The sequence below is a fragment of the Lissotriton helveticus genome, chromosome 3_2 (genome assembly GCF_964261635.1).
Source record: "Lissotriton helveticus chromosome 3_2, aLisHel1.1, whole genome shotgun sequence".
NCBI classification, from domain to species: Eukaryota; Metazoa; Chordata; class Amphibia; order Caudata; family Salamandridae; genus Lissotriton; species Lissotriton helveticus.
The window spans coordinates 396,038,436-396,060,395 of NC_136062.1; the positions used below are offsets into that span (position 1 = coordinate 396,038,436).

The 21,960-nt window shown below is 42.8% G+C and overlaps 1 protein-coding gene and 1 non-coding gene across 6 annotated transcripts in view; one reads left to right on the plus strand and one right to left on the minus strand.

The window, feature by feature from the left end:
- The window catches only part of SHANK2 (SH3 and multiple ankyrin repeat domains 2), a 3,078,421-nt gene that overhangs the window by 2,689,642 nt on the left and 366,819 nt on the right, over positions 1-21,960 (plus strand). The gene's annotated exons all lie outside the window — the stretch shown is intronic.
- On the minus strand, positions 15,379-15,451 carry TRNAR-CCG (transfer RNA arginine (anticodon CCG)). The gene has a single exon. It is a non-coding gene; the product is annotated as a tRNA-Arg (tRNA).

Below are 21,960 nucleotides of genomic sequence, written 5' to 3' on the forward strand. Positions count from 1 at the left end.
CCTAAATTTTTCACCTGAGAAACAGCTGACACAGGGGGTGACATATCCTGGGGCCACCATTCAGACCACAAGTTGGGTGGCTGGTGCCCAAAAAAGATGATCTCTGACTTCTCTGAGTTAAATTTAAGATGGTTATAACTCAGCCAAGAGAAGACTTTAGTGAGGCAGGTGTTACTCAAGTTGCCATCAAACTCTCCTCCTTTCTCGCAAGTAAACAACAGCTGAGTATCATCAGCGTAAGACACTATCTTAGCTCCAAGTTTCTCTGCAAGAGTGGCCAAGGGAGCCATATACAGGTTAAATAATGTGGGGCTCAAGATCGAACCCTGAGGCACCCCCACATTCAAAGGAGGCATCTCAGCCGAGAAAGGGGGGGTCCAGATGGTTTGGGAGCGATTACCAAGAAAGGACATAAACCAACTCAACACCGTGCCTCCAATACCGCTGTTTTTCAGTCTTTGCAGTAGTTTTGAATGAGGCACGGTGTCAAAGGCTGCCACCTCCAGTAGGGCCGTTTCAGTGCTAAAATTAGCTCTGAAGCCCGATTGACTAGGGTGTAGCAGCGCCTCAGTCTCCACATAATTTGTTAAAGCCTGGTCTAGAATATTATGAATTGTAAGTGATAATAAAGTCTGGTCTAGTAGCTTAGTGGACTAATGCATCCCCTATAGATATCTCCGTTTGACCTCATTGTCACATATTCCGATCCACTCAGCCTTTTATCCTATAGAGGTCAAAGATTTACATTCAGTTGGTTAATAATTAACACGGATTAAATGTCAATAGTGTCAAGATACCCCTAGATGAACATGCACATCATTTTAGACAGGTTTTTCAAGCCTCCATGCCCATATAAAGGCAACAGGGTTGTTTACTTATGCTTCTATATAGTCACAAAACTTGCACCATGCTGATGCAGACATGGACAAGATGTGATTTGATATTACGTGGGTAATAGTGTGTTCTCCGCTTACTAAACTAGAGTGCTACATTGTTAGGTAGAGATGCCTGTAAAGCGTCTTTGTGTAATAATAAATGTCCTTTTTCATAGACTATGTACCAGCAGTAAAGACCTGTTGACTGGAAAGGCGGCTATTAATATGCACGTGCCATCGCTGATGTGATGGAGGGGAAACATCCTTTACAACGCAACTTTTACCACGCAGTGCTATTACAACGCAGGTTTTACAACGAAAACCATTACAACGCATTGCGCTGGTGGCGCTCTAGGATAGGGAATAGATTTAATTTACTATCCAACACCTTTCGCTAGTGTCCACGGGGACTGGAGTTGGAATAGTACATTAAATTATTCACTATCCAGCACCCCAAAGTGCTATGCGTTATAATGGTATGCGTTGTAAAAGCATGCGTGGTAAAAGCATGCGTTGTAGCGTCATACATCCGTGATGGAGGGACATGTGACAGTGAATGGCAGATTCACTGTCACATCCGAGAGGCAGAGTGTTCCAATGAAGCATAAAGTCTGTTGTCCTTCAGTGTAGACCTAGTGAGGTGTTCTCTCTGTTGGCTCTGAACACTGGGTACTTCTATCAAAGAGGTATGGTAGGGAAGGCGATGGATGCCATGAGTAGCAAGCCAGTCAGTGAAGGTAGCTGCAGTCTGCTGGAGCCAATACAAAAAGACCGAGAGAAGCTCACGTGAATAAAAGGTTGCTATGGCAATAAAGTGATTCTTTTCATTTTGTTCCCATTCTTTGGAGTCTCGCTGCACCTCTTAGTCCAGGAGGATGGCACATAATACAAATATCTCATAAACAGGGTTTTAATACTGACCTGTCACAAAATGGGTCAAGACAGGGGTAGCCAACGGGGGTCCAAGAGAGCCGGATCCATGCCAAGATATCTGTTCAGCTGCTATTTACCGTGCCCACTATAGGAATGGGAGAAAGATGAAGGAAGATTACATGGAAACAATAGAGAATGGAAGAGAAAGACAAAGAGAGAGGGAGCAGAGGGGCAAGAAAGAGAGACACAGGAGAGAGAGAGGAAGAATGAGAGTGTGGGAGAAAGACAGGCGGTTGGAAAAAGATGGAGAGAAATGTGAAAGAAGGTGTGAGAGAGTGAGGAGTGCAAGAGGAGGTGAGAGATAAGAGGATGTTGTGTTTACCTTTGCTTATGTGTTCCTTTTTGCATATGTGTGTTATATGCACCGCGCCCAGCGCCCAGGTCCCAGGGATCACTGCCACCCCCTAAAAAATTCAACAAAACCGTTTTATTTAAAAACATTTTAAGTGCATCCCGGTTTCCTTAAAGGAAAATGGGCTGCATTTAAAAACAATAACTGCTTTATTTCAAAGCAGTCCGAGACACGGTGGTCTGCTGAGCCCAGCAGGCCACCATCCCTGGGAGGCCCTGTCATTCACAATGGGCTTGCAAATTGCGAGAGGCTCATTAATGTTAATGAGCATTGCAAATTTGCGACACCATTGAGATCCACGAATAGTGTTAAATACACTGTGGTACACTTTATTTTATGCCTCGCAATTTGCGTATCACAATTAGTTGCAAATTGCGAGGCGCATAATAAAATGGTCGTACATCTGGCCCTGAGAATCATAACGATTTTGAGTATTGCATCATTTTAAAACCTGATGCATACCCTGAGAAGGTGTTAGAGAGGCTATGCAAAGCATATATTATGTACCTATCGTATCTGCTGAATGGATTCCACTGATTGTTGTAGCGAGACGTAGTAATGGCAAACTGAGATTGTGCATGGACTGAAGGCATCTCAATAATAATAACCTGGTGGACTAGTTTCCACTTCCCATGAGCTCTGAGATGTTGGCCCTTGTCAAAAATGCTAAATGTTATTCGTCCCTTGACCTATCTGCAGCTTATCACCAGATTTCCTTGACTAAGGAAAGTAAACAGTTTACAGCGTTCATTACTCCCTGCGGATGTTTCCAGTACAAGAGGTTTCCTTTTGCTTTTGCCTCTGCTGCTGCTATCTTTCAAAGGCTTATGTACCAACTTTTTTGGTAAGTGTGAGAATGTGAGGTGTTTCCAGGATGATATCCTTGTATTCGATGTAGACAGACAGCAACACGATAAACTTTTGGAGGAGGTTCTGGGAATTTTGGAAGCAACGGGGTTGACTGTAGAACATTTTAAGTGCAAGTTTGCTGCAAAGTCCAACACGTATTTAGGCCATGTAGTTAGTGGCCGAAGGTTGTTTCCTCCAAGCCGTTGAACAGATGCTATTCGTAATGCACCCAGTATGAAGAATAGAGAGGAGTCAGATCGGTCCTTGGGCTTGTGGAATTTTATTCAAAATGTGTAAGGGATTTCTCAAGCATGGATTTTTGCATTAGGCAATTACTCACAAGCAGAGTGAAATTCACATACGGGGAGAAGTGGCAACAAGAGTTTGAGGATAATAAGAATGCAATTGTCCACCCTCCTGCTCTTAAAGGATTTGATCCTGAGTTATGCCATATTGTTACTGTTGGTGCCAGTAATAAGGGGCTTGGTGTTGTTTTGTCTCAGATAGGTGTTAATGGTGAAGAGAATATAATAGCATACGCTTACTGTGCCCTGGCTCCCACTGAGTAGGAGGATTTCCACTCATTTGTGTGGGGAAAACCCTGTGTAGTACTTAGTGACCACAAACGTTTGGTCAAACTTCTGACCACAGAAGGACTTTTCAATGCTTCGGCCAGGATTGCGAGAATGTAGATGCATTTGCAATACTTTATTTATAAGGTTGCATATGGTCCTGGGAAAAAAGAATGTTGTCGCTGACTTTTTGTCATGGTTGCCAGTTGATCTGCAAGATTGTGATGGTCATGACTAGAATGATGAGCAGGTTGTATTAAATCAGAGGTCTTCAGACTTATTTGCTCCAAGCCCCCCCTAAGCAAAATGTTTTGAGATCGGGCCCCCCTCCAAAACTTTATGGAAAGGATTGGGGGTGCGGAAGGGACATGGCTGCATACTGGACTTATGAGATGATTTCAGGTGTACGTTTTCCATAGCACATAAACTGCACAAATATAAGACTTATAAAACAGCAAATGCTTCAAACAAAAACAAGTAGTATTCCAAATACTGCTCCCCGTAATTGGGGTGATGTGAGCCCCTCACACTCCTGGACCCCAATGCAACTACACCTGCTGCACTACTGATAACTGCAGTCCTGAGTAGCAGGCTATTTCCTATGCATCTTTTACCTCTTCCCCACAATGACGGACCAGCACCTCAGTCCTAAGGATAGAAACAAAAATAGGCTCCCATGCCCTTTTTTTAAAGGTACACATTCATAATTGTGATGTAGTGGGCCCCTGAATCCCCTGGGCTCCAGTCCTGCTGCATCTGCTTCCAGCAGTGGCCACTTATACACCTGGCAGAAGTACCTGCTGTACAATTTTTTAAGAAGAAGTGTTATCTCAATCACGGCATCCTTTCGCAGCAGCCTAGCTTAGAATATGTAAATACTATTTTAAAATAATGACTTACATATTCACAGTGCTCTCTCCCGTAGGCTGGGACCTTATAGCACTATAAAGAGGGCCACTAGAATTTTGCGGCAGGAGAAGGCCAAATTATGCAGCATGGTTGACTACATTATGCAGCAAACAAAGGCGAATTATGATGCATAATGCTGCATATTTTGTGATAGCATTGCTACATTATTTTTTAATTTTTATACTTGTTAACACTGTCCTGGCATATGTTGCCCCTCATAAGTACTAGTTTAACCCCCACATATAGAAATAGGTAACAGAAAGGTGACCAGTCAACCTTTACAAAGGGCCTTCCACTGCGGGGGTAACGTGTTGCTGCAATTTTTTTTAACTTTTGAACCGTTTGAGCTCGAAACTATTTTTTTGTTAATATCTACAAATTAGGCAGCAATAGATGATGAATTATGTGGCAAATGCAGGATATCCATTACTATGAGCAAAAAGCCAAAACTGCACAATTTCATAATTCCAGTGGCCCTTACTATAAATACAAAGGTCACTATTCCTCTGCACCAATTAGGGTTCAATTATGTGTCGCTCAGCTTTAACACACACAGACATCTAGAGTGATGGTAGTCACTAACTGAGGTTTCATAACCTAAAAGAGTGCATTTATCACCAGTTAGTTTAACTTGCAATTATATTTCAATCAAGTTATTACTGTGTTTACATGACTGTGAAAACACAAAACTCGTACCTTTTACTTTTTTTTAGCAACCTCTTTGACCCACTGCACTCTGATCACAGTTCTCACTTCAAGGGCCTGGAGTAAATGAAGACAGCCTGGAAATGCAGCAGATATACATCACGCACTTCCAGGCCATCCTCATTTACATGTACTTGCAGAGGCGTTTCCGTGCCCCTCGTAACCCACCCATGCCCCCAAGGGGGGCGGGGCCACAGTTTGAAGACTTCTGCAAAGGACAACATTCAAATATTCTGTGTGATTTAAAAATATGTCCATGTACATTTGACCATAACACAATGATGGATTATGGAAATGTTAAAGTTTGTGCATCGCCTAAATTGTTCATTTTGTCACCACACAAGTGTACTGTGCCTTTCTTAATTAGCTCCCATTGAATTCTTTTTGAGAATTGAGCCCTTTATCTCGGATCCTCAGCAAGTAGTCTAATTTTCTGGCAGAAATAGTGATTGCGGGAGACTCAGATAAAGAATTCAAGTTAAACTTGGAAATACCTATAGAGCCTTCCAAATTTAACGAAATTTTTAAAGCAAAAGCAAAATAATGAAATGTGAAAATGAAGAAAAATAACAACCTTGTATTGTATAGCATTTGGTAAGCACATGTATGTGGCCAAATAATTAGACACTTACATGACTGTCAAAACACTTTTTTTTAGCAGCCTCTTTGACCCCTGCCCCCACAGCACTCTGATCACAGTTCTCACTTCCAGGGCTCGGAGTAAATGAACAGCCTGGAAATGCAGCAGATCAACATCGCCGCACTTCCAGCCATCCTCATTTACATGTCATTCCCGAGGCATTTGCACCCCCCTGGCAACCCATCCACTTCATTCTGACCAAGGAAAGAACGGAAAAGGTACTAGTAAAGAAAAAAAAAGAAGACCAAAGGTAACAAAAAAAGAATATTTTAGTTTGGATGAAAAATGCGTGTGTAATCCTAGCTGGCAAACAAACCCCATCAGTGACCAAGACATCGGTCGCCCTGTAATCAAGGTTTGCCAGATTGGATTTGTTTGATTTACCAGCGACAGTGCGGAGTTTGCCTGAAGATCTGTATTTGGCATCTTGATAAGACATTACCTCTCTGTCTGTTGAAAATGAAAATGAAATTTTAACAGAGCACAAGAGATTAGCGCTGCAACTGTGGAAGAAGATAATATCAGCGCTGTGTGATTAACACTATCACTATGTAAGAGAGAATAAAACTGTCGCAAGTCTGAAGAGGTTAATGTAAGAAACAATGTCTGTTAAAAACGAAATTAAAACTTTGATAAACCACTAGAAAATAGCGATGTGACCGTTGATAAGGAAAGTAGAGCCTTAGCAAAGCAGTTCGCAAAGCAGAAGTGACTGGCGCTGTGTTTGTTGAAGAGGGAAAGTGAAGCTTTGGCAAAGGAGATTTGCGCTGGAACTGTACAAAAGAGAGAAGAGGAAAAGCTTTCACAAGGCGGAATGAATTAGCGCTTATGGTCCAATATTTTTGATTGACGTTTTGGCAGTGTATGATTGTTACTATGGAAGAAGAAATCGGCACTTTGCTAGCAGTGGGACTTCGAGCATTATTTGAAATAGCTCGAGCGGAGAAGAGCGAGCCGACGTCTCACTTACTGTTCGAATTTTCAGCTCGGCAGCATCTTTCAAATCGAGCCAGCACTTGTGGAGAAGCTTGAGGCTCCCGTGGAATCCGGTCGGCAGTAGAAGGAGAATGCAAAGGTAAACGTCACAAGGAGAAGCGGAAGTGATGTAATCACGCTACGTGGTTGCCACCTTGAATCTGTGATACTAGGCAACCCGTTTTCAGCGGAGCGACGTGACATGTCGGAGCGATGTGACATGTAGAAACTCTACTTTAATTGGAACCTGGCGCGTGGTAATGAGCGCTGAAGTGAGCAATGCGTTTTTGGTGGTACAACGATCTCAAATCCCAACTCGGTGAGGCTGTAATTTTTTTTTAGACTCTGCCTGAGACGTATCGTTTTTTTGATCAGAGGAAACACCTTAAAGAGAACTAACGCGATATTTAACCAAAACTGCTCGTTTTGCAAAGTGTGTAATTTTTAGACTCTACCAGGAAATAAGTAATCTGCGACGGAGAACCAGTGATGATGAGGATCCACGCTGGGGACACTTTGATGAGCCTAATGATGATGTTTTATGTTATAACTTGTGTTTCCTGCTGCTCAGCTGGTATGTATGTCATATGGATTGTTGGATGATTGGAATGTTGCTGTGCTGTGAATGTCAGTTGAGTGAGGGCTGAGCAGCAGGACAGCTGCTCCTGATGGGGTTATCTTTATAACTTAACTAACTAACCTAAATAAAGTAACTTGACCTACTTTACATGAAGTATCCATCTTCCTTTTGAGTACAACATTTTGGCGACATATGGGAACTTTACTGAAAAGAATCAACGCGTGCAAAGGAAAAAGACTATTTGAAAACTTCATTCTGACCAAGGGAAGAAAGGAAAAGGTACTAGTAAAGAAGAAAAAAGAAGACTAAAGGTAACAAAAAAAGAATATTTTAGTTTGGATGAAAAATGCGTGAGTAATCCTGGCTGGCAAACAAACCCCATCAGTGACCAAGACATCGGTCGCCCTGTAATCAAGGTTTGCCAGATTGAATTTGTTTGATTTACCAGCGACAGTGCGGAGTTTGCCTGAAGATCTGTATTTGGCATCTTGATAAGACATTACCTCTCTGTCTGTTGAAAATGAAAATGAAATTTTAACAGAGCACAAGAGATGAGACCGTTGATAAGGAAAGTAGAGCCTTGGCAAAGCAGTTCGCAAAGCAGAAGTGACTGGCGCTGTGTTTGTTGAAGAGGGAAATAAAACTTTGAAGAGCCACTTTGAAAAGCCAGTACAGATTAGCGCTGTGACTGCTGGAAAGGAAAGTGAAGCTTTGGCAAAGGAGATTTGCGCTGGAACTGTACAAAAGAGAGAAGAGGAAAAGCTTTCACAAGGCGGAATGAACTAGCGCTTATGGTCCAATATTTTTGATTGACGTTTTGGCAGTGTATGATTGTTACTATGGAAGAAGAAATCGGCACTTTGCTAGCAGCGGAACTTCGAGCATTATTTGAAATAGCTCGAGCGGAGAAGAGCGAGCCGACGTCTCACTTACTGTTCGAATTTTCAGCTCGGCAGCATCTTTCAAATCGAGCCAGCACTTGTGGAGAAGCTTGAGGCTCCCGTGGAATCCGGTCGGCAGTAGAAGGAGAATGCAAAGGTAAACGTCACAAGGAGAAGCGGAAGTGATGTAATCACGCTACGTGGTTGCCACCTTGAATCTGTGATACTAGGCAACCCGTTTTCAGCGGAGCGACGTGACATGTCAGAGCGATGTGACATGTAGAAACTCTACTTTAATTGGAACCTGGCGCGTGGTAATGAGCGCTGAAGTGAGCAATGCGTTTTTGGTGGTACAACGATCTCAAATCCCAACTCGGTGAGGCTGTAATTTTTTTTTAGACTCTGCCTGAGACGTATCGTTTTTTTGATCAGAGGAAACACCTTAAAGAGAACTAACGCGATATTTAACCAAAACAGCTCGTTTTGCAAAGTGTGTAATTTTTAGACTCTACCAGGAAATAAGTAATCTGCGACGGAGAACCAGTGATGATGAGGATCCACGCTGGGGACACTTTGATGAGCCTAATGATGATGTTTTTGACCAACTACAGTGTATTTTGCTTGCAGTGTTTAGGATGTTTGTATGAGAATTTGTTTAGTGTAATGCTAATCAAGCACGAGGATGGGTTTCTCATTACTGCTGTGTGAGGTGTTGTCAAAGTGTTAAACTATTCATTTGTTCTCTGGTGCGCGTATTATTTAGTGTTTGTAGTGGCTACGTAGTTTGTGGTCACTTTGTCATTAGAGAGATATGCTGTACTTAGTTACTCATTGGTTATAATGTTTGGTATCAGTGAGTGAATCACCATGAGTTGTTACACAATTGGTGTTGTGTGTGAGTGTCTCTAGTTTTTCGGCAACTCATTACTCATGTGTGTGGGGGCTATGTGGTATGATATGATATGGTCACCCCTTGATTGTGTGGTTTTGGTGTTCAAGTTATTTAGCAAGAGTTGTTACACGGCTTATGTTGTGTGTGGGTGTGTCTTGACTCATTAACTCATGTTTGTTGTGGCTATGTTGTATATGGTCACTTGGTTATTTGAGGGCTATGCAGTATATGGTCACTCATTGGTTATTTGTGGGCCATACTGAATATGGTCACTCTTTGGTTTTTTTGAGGGCTGTGCTGTATATGGTCACTCATTGGTAATTTGAGGGCTATGCTGTATATGGTCACTCATTGGTCATTGTGTTTTGATAAAAGAGTTGTTACACAAAGTTGGTGTTGTGTGTGATTGTAGGTTCGTTATGTGCACCTGGTTTCCCGGCTACCTATGTGTTTGCTGTGTGCACGTGTTGTGCGGAGGTGTGCTTGTTGCGAGTGTATGTTTTCCCGCGGTATGGTTGGGTCACACGAGTTCTGTCACTTAGAGTGTGCGCGTTGTTTCCTGGTATTTTTACATTAAGTTTGTTCCTGTGTGTCTCGCTTCTTATACTGGTCTGGCCAACTTGTATAATTAGTGGCATAAGGATGTAGGATGAAGATAGTTATTAATGTCAGGAAGTAATGCGGTGCGGGATGTGTTAAATTTATCGTATGCGTTGTTAATTTGTACTTTAGTGCATTGTGTTTACATTACTGACTATCTGTACTAGAGTGCATCTCATTGACAACCATTTTATTGCTTATTTGCAATTGTACCCATAACGAAGAGAGATATGTTATAACTTGTGTTTCCTGCTGCTCAGCTGGTATGTATGTCATATGGATTGTTGGATGATTGGAATGTTGCTGTGCTGTGAATGTCAGTTGAGTGAGGGCTGAGCAGCAGGACAGCTGCTCCTGATGGGGTTATCTTTATAACTTAACTAACTAACCTAAATAAAGTAACTTGACCTACTTTACATGAAGTATCCATCTTCCTTTTGAGTACAACATATAGCATTTGGTAAGCACATGTATGTGGCCAAATAATTAGACACTTACATGACTGTCAAAACACTTTTTTTTAGCAGCCTCTTTGACCCCTGCCCCCACAGCACTCTGATCACAGTTCTCACTTCCAGGGCTCGGAGTAAATGAACAGCCTGGAAATGCAGCAGATCAACATCGCCGCACTTCCAGCCATCCTCATTTACATGTCATTCCCGAGGCATTTGCACCCCCCTGGCAACCCATCCACGCCCCCCCCCAGGGGGGCGCGCCCCACAGTTTGAAGGCGTCTGCTAAAGGGTTGCATAATGAGAAAGAATGGGAAAGGCTTTGAATCTCGGACAAAGAGTTACAAAATCTGTTGAATGTGGTTGGCCAAAGAAATCAGTTGTCCTGGAAGTTTTGAAATCGTTTTGGAAAATTTGACATGAACTTTCTGTTGTCAAAGGTTCCATCCATTAGGGTGATAGGTTGGTATCTCCCACTTCTTTGTGATTGGACATCATAAGACTATGTAACAATGAACATTGTGGAATCATTAAAAACAAACAGAGGGTAAAACAATGGTATTGGTGGCCAGGCATGGATGAGTTTATCGAAAGGATTGTGCGGGATTCTGTGGGGTGTGCTAATGCTGATAAGTCATTAGTCACCTTAAGGCCTAACAAGTGTGATTAAATTGTGCCCACCAAGCCATGGCATACCGTGGCTGTAGATATTATGGGACCCAATGGAGCTCAGGCGAAGTATATTATTGCTCTCATTGATGTGTTCTCAAGGAGGCTTGCTTTAAAAATTGTGAACAAGATTACTAAAAGTGAAGTCTTAAAATTTCTTTACAGGGTTTTCATCGAGGAAGGGCTATCAGCACAAATAGTGTATGTCTCCAAGGAGAATTTTGACAGAGTGGGGATCCAACACAGGACGACTCTATATAATCCGAGTGATAATGGCATGATTGAGAGATTCAACAGAGTACTGAAGAATGTGATACAAATGGCTGTCAGGAACTGCAGCGATTGGGAAGTTCAGCTTTCAGTACTTTGTGGATGTACAGAACTACACCTCATGATGCCTTAGTAGTGTCCCCATTTGAAGTCATGAGAGGGCGTGGTGCAAGAACCCATTGTATTCCTGAGTGGCTGTTAGAAGCTGCTGTCAGTACTGTGCCCGTGGATGTTGTGGGGGCCAGAATTGTGAAGAAGCACAAGAAACATAAGGAGACATTTGATCGTAAACGTGGCTCAAAGTGTGTTACTAATAATGTGGTTTGCTGGGTTACGATTAAAAATACCTTGAAAAGTAAGGAAAAGTGAGTGCAAATTCTCGGAACCCATGAAAGTCACAAACGTTTTGAGAAATGGTGTTCAATTGAGTGATGGTAACATCTGGAATTTGAGGCGTGTCACTATTTTTCACAATAGATTGAGTTCCGTGAAAAATTGTAATAGCGGTTGCAATAATGTGTCTCAGAATGCTCAATCGGATTGGGATGTGTGTGCAGATAATACTTGTGCTCATTCTGGTTCAATTGGTCGTTCCATCATTAACAATAAAGAGGATCTGATGGGACACAGGAGTGAAGGAGTCGAGGGTGCTGTTCTTGGTGACCGCAGTGATGCAGTGGTGGAGTTAGGTACAGAGGTTGTTGTGCTGGTGTGGTTGGTGAAAATGGCAAGCACACAGAGAGGCTAGACAAGCGTGTATGCACCCAACCAAAATGGATGTTGGATTTCATCTGTGATTGTGATGATGTATGTAAAGAATTTTCATTCTATATTTTTTGTTGTTGTTTTCCTTCTTTTGTATTTTGTTTTATTCTAAGGGGGAAGATGTGTCCTGCTTACCTTTGCGTATGTGTTCTATTTTTGCATAGGTGTGTTCTATGCTCCGTGCCCAGCTCCTACCCTATGTCAGGGATTCGATTCTAGATCCCTGGAGTGGACATTAGGAGTTGGACGAAGGATGAAGGGTTTCTTCTTCTTGCTGTATCAGTGTTTCTTTTCCAGAATAAAGAACTTGTTTACTTTACCCTTGTCTGGCTCGACTTTAAAGAGATTCGAAGAGAAAATAGTCAGAGGGTCGGACAGAGAGAGTGAGAGAGAGCGATAGAGAGAAATACATAGTTGTGAATGCAGTTTTGCCCTGATTTTTTGAGTCTGGAAAGTAAAAATGTATTGTACCACAGCAAAATGGGATTACTAGGCATATATATCCCACTCCTTGCATGATAAGTCAATTGACCTGTGTTATAGACTTTGTAAAAAAAAATATGAAAAACGTGCTACCCTTTGTTAGAAAAAAATGTGTAAACTGATCCTAAATTATTTTTACTACATATGTAATAAAAAAGGAACAAACTGATTTTATCTCTAAAATATTCCTATTTTTCGTATTTAAAAAGTGGGCAAAAGATATTTTCTCTACTTATTATTTTAGCGTGAAAATAACTTTGGATCATCTGCATCAATCTAATTCCAAATCGAAACAGATCGGATGTGCATACCGGTGCTCAGCTTTCATTAGCACTCACGCAATTCCTATTTACATGGAAAACATTACAATTAGATTGGTGCATAACAAGACTGAAAATTGTGTTGCAGTCCATGCACCATTATTGGACCCCTCTCCAACAGAATCCTCCAATAACCGTAGGAGGCTTTATTTAATTCTTCTAGATTTCAAGACCTATGATTTGTGGATCCATTCCAGAATGTACTGATTGTCATTTGCTGCATAAGTACTACCCAATTGATGTTCTCAATTCCACATCCTGATGTTGTCCCTGTTCAAATAACCTCCAAGGGTCGATACATTGACACTATAGTAGTTTATTGTACTGTTTATGAAATTGAGGAGCCTGCAACTCTAAGTTAGAGTTTAGATCCACCAACTTTGTATCCTCCACAATCACTATTTATGTATATATTGTATAGCCCTAGCACACTTCTTACGCACTTACTTCACTTTCACTGCACTGTTGTGTCGTTTGGGAATACCTCTTCCATTTCAAATGTATATGCTAACAGAGTTAGATGATTTCGTCTTCATAAGATTCCAAATGGGAAGAAATGAGATATAATATATTGTTTCTATTGTTGGTTATTCACTAGGTCTCTGTGGAAGTTGAGGTTACATTTACCAGTTCAGGGACCATTGTTTCCTATAATTCATTCAAATGAGAACATATTTATTGTAGTTGTAAAACCCTGTAATGATGTACAGTATTGTGTAGATATAATTGTTAAAACAATCTGAGTTTGAAACCTAAATACTTCCAACCTTATAAAAATGAATGAAATTCTCAGTATTTCAAAATGTATTGCAAAACTCAGTGCCAATACGAGATATAGAAATAAATTGCATATGACTTTTGGTCTTGAGCCATAGATTACATATTTAAAGGTCATCAGTTTGAGACAGACACTGCCCACCACATCTGATCCATTTTAGATGGTAATGTCATCCTGACATAACAAATTTCCCTCTTTGCAATCTCCATTATCTCATTACATCTGGGGCAGAGGGCGCACTTTGCCTTCCATCATGTAGCAATAAGTGTGTAATGGTCTCCTAAATTACTGGGAAGCTTTTTTTCCCACTACCTTTCACCAGTCAACAGAGGAGTACAAAAATGCTAAATGATAAAGATGTAAAAATACAATGCTTTGTGTGTTGTGCTTGTACTTGAATCAGAATGTGCAATTGTTTAATTGTAGAAATCAGCAAGAAGGCACTCATGTTTGAGCACAAAACAAGTTAATTTTAATCTAACACTTAAGACAACCTGGTATAGTTCTCACAGACACAGTCATCAAATGACAACAAATGTGGTGTCAATAGAAGCATTATTTTAAAACAGTGCAGTGCTCAGTGTTGTGCTGAGTGTGTCAAAAGAGTAAATAAAGGTAAAAAAGAAGCCATTATTCACATTAGCAGCAACCGCGGATGCATACATTAATGTAAAATGATGGTTAATGTTTCACCATCTGGGTCAGTTTTTAATCAGGATCATCATCAGGTATAGTTCGCAGAGAAGCAATTCTCAAATGACAACACAATAGAATAGTTATAGCTGGAAAACAGATTTCCCTCAGAAACTGAAGGCAGTGTTGAAACTAAAACCAACCATACCATCATCATTTTTTTTGCATATGCAGGGGAGATTTGTGCACCTCCAGCAAGTTCTAATTATCCCCAGGAAGCACCTATTAAAGTTTTTTACACTAAACTCAATTCGTAGCAATATTTTCAAGTTGCTTCCACTATTCAAATGTGCTTTTTAGGTTTTGCCTCGGCAATGCATACGAAGTACGCATGCGCTAGCAAAATCTTATGTTTTGCAGTGGGGAACAGGGACTCGCCCCCTCCTCCCATTGGCTAGCTCCATAAATGGAGGCTAGCCATTGGGAGACGGCTCTGTCTGTCAATCCCGGACCAGATTCGGGGGCGTTCCCGAGAATTTTTCCATTTTGGTGACGTCAGCCGAAAGCCTGTTCTCGGGAACGCCCCCGAATCTGGTCCGGCATTGGAAACAGGCCGGGAGGTCGTGGTTTCCGCTTCTCGTGCTGTCTTGACCCTGCCCCAGTATAATTTGAAAACCAAGCCGTGTTGCTAAAACGGAACGAAAGTAAGTTGAAAGAGTCTGTCATCGGGTCTGATAAGGAAGTAAGGGTTTGATTATGTGTGCAGAACCCACATAGTAATGACGTTATCCGTTATGCCCCCATGTAGACAACCGAGCCATGCGGGGCTGAGTGGCGTGCTCAGATTAGCATCACAGCCTGGCTGGCTCTTGCCTCTACCTTTCATCTTCAGGAGTTCAAACAAAAGACCACGGAAAATAAAGATCTAGAAAAGAGTGATGGAGCCCGTAAGCAGTAGAGGGGAAGAGCAGTGGGCGCGGAACCCACTCTTTTTTCGCCGCGGCTGGGTCTTCTGCTGGGAAATAATGTCTTCTGTCCATTTCAGCAGGTCGCCAGTTAGACACACACGCGCCCATCCAGTCTGTGGTAGGTGCCACTAGGCAGCCCCTTTACACGGAATTAAAAAATCACGACGTTCATATATCAAAGACGGACACTCGGAGACATTTCGTTGAACATTATGTTTTTTAATATTGTGATCTTGCTAGTTTCTTATTTTCTCCAGGATATAAAAATCTCCCGATGCGACCCAGGTGGGACTTGAACCCACAATCCCCAGCTCCGGAGGCTGATGCCTTATCCATTAGGGCACTGGGCCAGCTGAAACGAGCGCTCGATACAGGAAGTCTCATGGCTACTCAGCGCGCGCCCACTCGCACTGATCGGAAGCTGAGGAGGATCAGATGGAACCGAGGGCTCCCCGCAGGTGACCCCAGAGAGAAGAGGGGGAACAGCCTAACCCGACGCATAGGCTTCGGACTCAGAGGGGCCATGACGGCCGCCGAACACGCCACCCGTTCGCCTCCCGTACCTAACGTGGTCTGGAGGACTAGTGGACACGCTTCATTCAGAGGTACCCTCCTATCCCACGCACACTCGAGAGGAGGAGAGCAATCAAAGTTACTCTGATCTACTGACTAGTTATGCAATTTTCACTTTCTAATTCACTGTTCTGACGGAAATGGAGAACTACAGATCCCAGGGTGCTCTTCGGCAAGTATTAGCTATACCTGGAGCGAATCCGCACGGCGCATGCGTCCAACGGAGTAAAAATCACGCTTCACGAATGGAATACGAGTTGACGCGCACAAGCTCGTGGCTAGGGTTCTCAGTAAGCATAACAGTGCATTCTGGAAGTTGTTCCAAGTACCGGTGAGTAGCAAAATACCATCGAAACGGCGGGATTCCAATCAGAACTGGTAACTTGAGTTCTTTCTGCCGTGAAGAAAGGCTCTATTCCCACGCAATGGGGCGCTTTGTACCGAAGCACAAAGCAGCCCCTTCTCCGGTAACCCATCTCAAGCCAAGAGTAAATGTATGCAAACGCTGACATTTCCGAGTCAATTCGGGAAAGGACTGCGCAGATAATTCATACCTACCTGCGCATAAAACCACATTCAACCCAAAAGAAAAAAACAAAATGAACGAACTGCTCTGAGCCAAGCAACCATCGCATACCATGGTGCTTCGAAACGGGGCTGTCGCGCGGAGCCGCAAGTTTAGCAGTGCTCTGTATACTGCACTGTTTTAACCTTTGAGTAAGGTGTGCTAAACGCCCCACCAACCGGCAAAAAAAATCCTAATTCAAACAATCATTCATTCATGCATTCGTGCATCCATAATTCTACATCCCTGTGTTACATTCGCGTTTGTTACTTCAACCTAAGTGCTAAAGGAGAAGGCGAATTCAAGCGGTCGCCCCCGGACAACTGCATTCTCAGGGGTCTTTTTGTTCGGCTTTTGACTGCCCTGCATATAAAGACATGCGGGGCTGTCAAAACACGCGGGCCAGGCTGTGGGTGAGACGGGATATGACGTGCTTGACATCTGTCCAAGCACAGCGCACGTATTATTCAGGTCACTGGCTTCAGGTGCTGAAACCTTTAGACCTCTTCTGTAACATTTCGAATGTTATTACTGCGGTAGGAAACAAAACACAGAGAAAAACACATCACTCGTTATGGCTGCATCAATAGCTAATGTAGAATGAATGATCATTGTAGTACTGTCCTAGCCATCCATAACTAGACTGACTACCTATTGTATGCAAGAGCAGTGGTTCTACACCTAGGGTCCGTGAGGCCTATTCACGTGGGTCACAACGGTTTAACAAAATTAAATATGAAAATTAACACATTATAAACTATCTGTAAATAAAGAAGTAAAACTGAAAATGTGAAAACTTTATATATTGGATTGTGAATTAGACATAATATTTGAATATTTGAGCATTTGTTTGATGTATACCTTTATGTATTGTTTTGAGGTTCAAATCATAGAAATTGCGTAGGCCGGGGGTCCTTGGCTTCTAATGAGGACTCAGTGCCAATTGGGTGGGGGAGGGGGGTCCCCAGGTTCCAGTAATGTACAGTGCTGTTCTGGGTTTTTCTGGAGGTATTGTAGCAAATGCACCTTTTCACAGCAGTCTTTCCCGATTTTTTGCCTGTTATGGTCCTCAGCCTTTGCAGATATTAAGACTGTGCACTGACAGTGTAGTTCAGTGAAACAGTGCATGTGATACATATCTAAACTTGTACTTTTTATTGGGCTCCACCCAACTGGATTGTTGAACTTTGGATTAAGGCCATGTTAGGTTGGCAGAGAAAATGCACTAATGCTGTGGAAGTCAAATGTCATATATGGGCTGGAGTGTGTATCTACACCACCCGGAATGAGCGTCAGTGCCAAAAGTTCCACTCAGACACCCCGGACTGGTGCCGTTAACGGTCAGCACGATGAATGCTAGTTTTGATTCTATCCCGTGCCTCTTTAATCCACTACCAGACGCCCTGCCACTTTATCTCTTGCAGATTCCTGCTCTCTCCCTTTGTGAGGGTGTTTCCATATGTCTCTTTTTTCCTCTTTCCAGTGGGTTTGTTTTACCCTCTCTTGCTCGTGGTCAATGTCTGATGAGGAAAAATAAGTGTCAGTCACCAAAAAAGAATATCAGTGGGCTCCACCAGCAGCCACAAACTCAAATTAAGTACTGCCATCCACATATTCAACCAACGTGTGAGTCGAGAAAGCACTACTGTGCTATGGCTGGACTGCAGATTAAAAGCCCAGCAGGGTCACATGGCAAGAAACTGTACTTTGCCATGTAGGAAAAGCTGCTTTGTATAATACCCAAGTCCCCCCTAGAAGCCCAACAGCACCCATTGGCATTCATTCTCACCAAGAGGCACGTAGGGATTGAGCGACGCTACGTTTAGATGTTGGTAGGAGAGGTTTGCTGCAACATCTGTCTAATGAGGGTGGCTAAGTATACTCCACCGTGTACTGCAGTGGGAAGACTGATCAACAACAGGGTGTGAACATGGCCCTTTACCATGTACAGTTACGAGAAGGAGCCGCGTTAACCCGCTGAGCTACCTCAGTAACATTGGAAGCCGTGATCTGCTAGTTACACAGACTCTGTCCCAGCCCTGCGATATTTTCAGCGCTTCTGCGTTTCTGCCCCCCCTCCCCTTGTCACCCCCCCCTCCCTGGCTAATCACCCCTCCCCTGCCCCTACTCCTTCACTACTGCCGCCTTGATGCAGGATGCGCCCTCCCCCGCACATCTCCTGCCGAGGGGGGGCCCGCACACTGCCCCGCACTGCCTGGCTCCTGCAGCACTCTCAGCCACGAGAGGACCCCGCATCCGGCTAGATCCCTCCAGCGCCATCCAACCCCCACAAGGCACTACACCCCCAGCACTCCGTGCATCGTCGACACATCCTGGAGCCTCCAGTGACCCCCTCTTGCCCTGCACATCTCCCCCCCCCCTGCAGCCCACCCCAGACCCGCAGCCCTCTGCCCTCACCTCACACTCTGGAGCCGCCACTCTTCTCCTGACAAAAATTCCCCGGACAGAAAGATGCCAGAGACACACGGACATAGAATTAAATAAATAAATACACACAGACACATCGGTGAGAAAGGTTGCTTTTATTTAAAGTTACAATTCGTGTCTCCCTGTTGCCTGCTTGTGCCTCCGTTTTCGTGTCTCCCTGTTGCCTGCTTGTGCCTCCGTTTTCGTGCCGTGACTCTGTTGCCTGCTTGTGCCCCTGTTGCCTGCTTGTGCCTCCGTTTTCGTGCCTGTGAGACTGAGTGCAGGCTGTGAGTGCAGGCTGTGAGTGCAGGCTGTGAGTGCAGGCTGACGGACTGTGCGTACCTGTGTATGTGTGCAGCTATGTGTACAAGAGCTAAGTGATGCTGTGTATGTGTGTGTGATGCTATATGTGTATTATGCTATGTGTATGTGTGGGTCTGTAGCTGTGTATGTGTGCAGATGTGTCCAGGAGCTGAGTGATGCTGTCTGTGTGTAATGCTATGTATGTGTGATGCTATGTATGTATAATACTGTGTGTGTGTGTGTAACTGTGCATGTCTGTAGCTGTGTGTGTATGTAGCTGTGTATACAAAGCCTGTCAATGTGTGTAGAGGAGGAGCTCTGTGTGTGTGTGTGTATAGCTCTGTGTACATATACCTATGTGTGTATAAGTGCAAATGCAATAGGTCTCACATTTCGTAACCATAAAGCTATTTACTAGTAAACGACAAAGCCATTTGTTTATCTGTTTTACAAAAAAAAAACATAGGTGAAAATTTTGACATTTACAATGCCAATGGCTCTAATTTTGTCAAAGGCAAAACCATTGCATTGTAAATGCTTGTTAATATCAGGATTTCATGATTTGTCTGGAGCAGTAGATTCTTTTTACAGCTATTTTATAAAACCTATGGGGTTGTTATGATGGGCGATAGTGACTTTTGCCCAATACCGACTTGGTCATGGGACCGACAGACACCTGGTCGGTGGTCCCGACCGCCTCATTACGATGCCACTAAACACTGTTCAATCACATTCCTACATTTCACTATTGGAGCATGCATTACAGCCATAAACCGTCTGTAATGTATGCTCACATTGTGAAATGGAAGTTGCGGTACATTCTTGCACCATGTGGCAGACACCTCAAGGTGCCTACCACAAGGTGCGGGTATCAACAAGAGGCACATAGGTGCCCCCTCGGCCTCCAACCAGAGGCCGTGCACCAAAGGGGGCCCTGCTGTGGCATGATTTCCATGTCGGACAGACCGGCATGGAAAACCGTGTTGGAACCGGTAATCGTAAACTCAAGGGGGGAAACACCCTCCCTTTAGATTACTTGCCCGCTTCTGACTGGTGGATGGGCTTGTAGAGCCCGTCGGAAGCCGCTGGAATGACCAGCAGGTTTACTTTACAACCTCCCACAACATAATGAGGCTGTCCAAAAGTAAACCGACTCATTACGATGCGGCCCTAAATGCTTTATGGGCCGTGTCATAATCGGCCCCTTAATGTAAAAAAACAGCAGCCAATTACATAGAATACTAACGTGCTTTGTTTACGTTTCACAATGGCATACTGAGAAAAAAACTGGGGCTGACTAAATGTTTTATTTTTCAACGAGATTGTCATTAATAGAACAATGTAGACACATTTACTTATGAGAGGTAAAGTAGTTTAAGTAATCAGTTCACTCTTATGAATATATAGTAAAACACAGTTAACTGAAACAGTTTTCCTATAAAATATGTAGAGAACAATAGCTGTTGTTTGGATATGTGAAAGATGTGCAAACCATGCTGAAGGAAACTTATACACACAAACACATACACACTGCTAAATATTTAAAAACAGCTGCGGCCCGTGCAGGTAAGAACAGTATTGCAGTGGGGCTGGGTGGGGGGGATTTTGACATACGACTACGAGGAAAATTGTAATAAATAAATAATTTTCCCTCACTGTCATATGTCGAAATCCCCCCCACCGCTCTTACCTGTATGGGCTGTGCCTGTTTAAAAACTTAAACATTCCCAACCTCCTCACTTCCAACTCCCCCAGAATCCTACTGAGGTGAGTTTTCTTCCCAGGATCACATAATTTGCTCCACAACAGATAACATCATGACTATTCCCACACAAATAGAGAAAATCGCTGCAAATTTTCCTTCATTCCATAATGTGAATGGAGAGTACCCGTGCAGCTAATACCCATGTCACACAGTCAATCTGCAATGTTGATGTCTCCAAAAAGCAGTAGAGCCATGATGCCACATGCTAAAATGCTTTGCTATCATCTCAACAATTGGAATGCCAATTGGGATTGCATACCATTGACATGATGTATGGTTACAAAAGCACTAAAATCAAGTAGATTACAGGTGCGTATGAGTTCATTCTTTTAAACTCAGAAACACATATGTAAAAAGGTTCATCATCTTGTGAGTGTTCTGCACAAAGAGCTTTTCCGCACTCTCTTGTTAATGGCCATGGACTTCTCTACTTACAATGCGCTGGATATAAACAATATGCTGATACGGAGATGTGTCCTTCCTGCATCTACAGTGACCTTGATTGCTTTTATATCTAGATACTTCCTTTCAAGACTTTTAAAATAGATTTCAACTAGTACATTCTCAACTTTGTCACAAGATTCAATGGTGCTTTTTTTTTTAAAACGACCCGAAGGTTATTTTGGCAAAAGCCTCCTTATATAGATTCGAACTTGTAAAATATATAATTTGAGCCTTTTCACAATGAAGCATTTCTATGGGATTTCATTAGAGTCTGCTATACCATTTCACCTTTTAGTGGCTTTTTTTCTTGAACAAAGTTTGATATCTGACCCGGTGTTCCCATGTTAAGTGACAATTTTTCCGATTACATACAAATCAAGGCAAAACACAGAGGAGTTCTTGCCTGATGATAAAATGACTAAATAAAGATAGGTTGAACTTGTATTCCATACCATAACCTACCGCGTTCCATGGCATCCAGCCATGTTGGTGTTCTGATTGTTTTAGCCCACGCTACGACTGATCTGTTTTAGTCTATGGAAGTTCTTCTTAATTATCCTCTTCTTTTTGGATTCCTTCTGATTTAATTAAATTTAATTGATAGAATTTCCAAGATACTTTCATTAAGTATCCCTACTGATCAACTTTAAATTTCTCTCATTCTAAAAGTCCTGGCCAGTTGAATATTGTTTCATTGAGAACAATACCTGTTGACAACTCTGTTTGATCCCAGACCTAGAGGGTGGGAACGTCAATCATCATTTTGCATTCATGTATTTAAG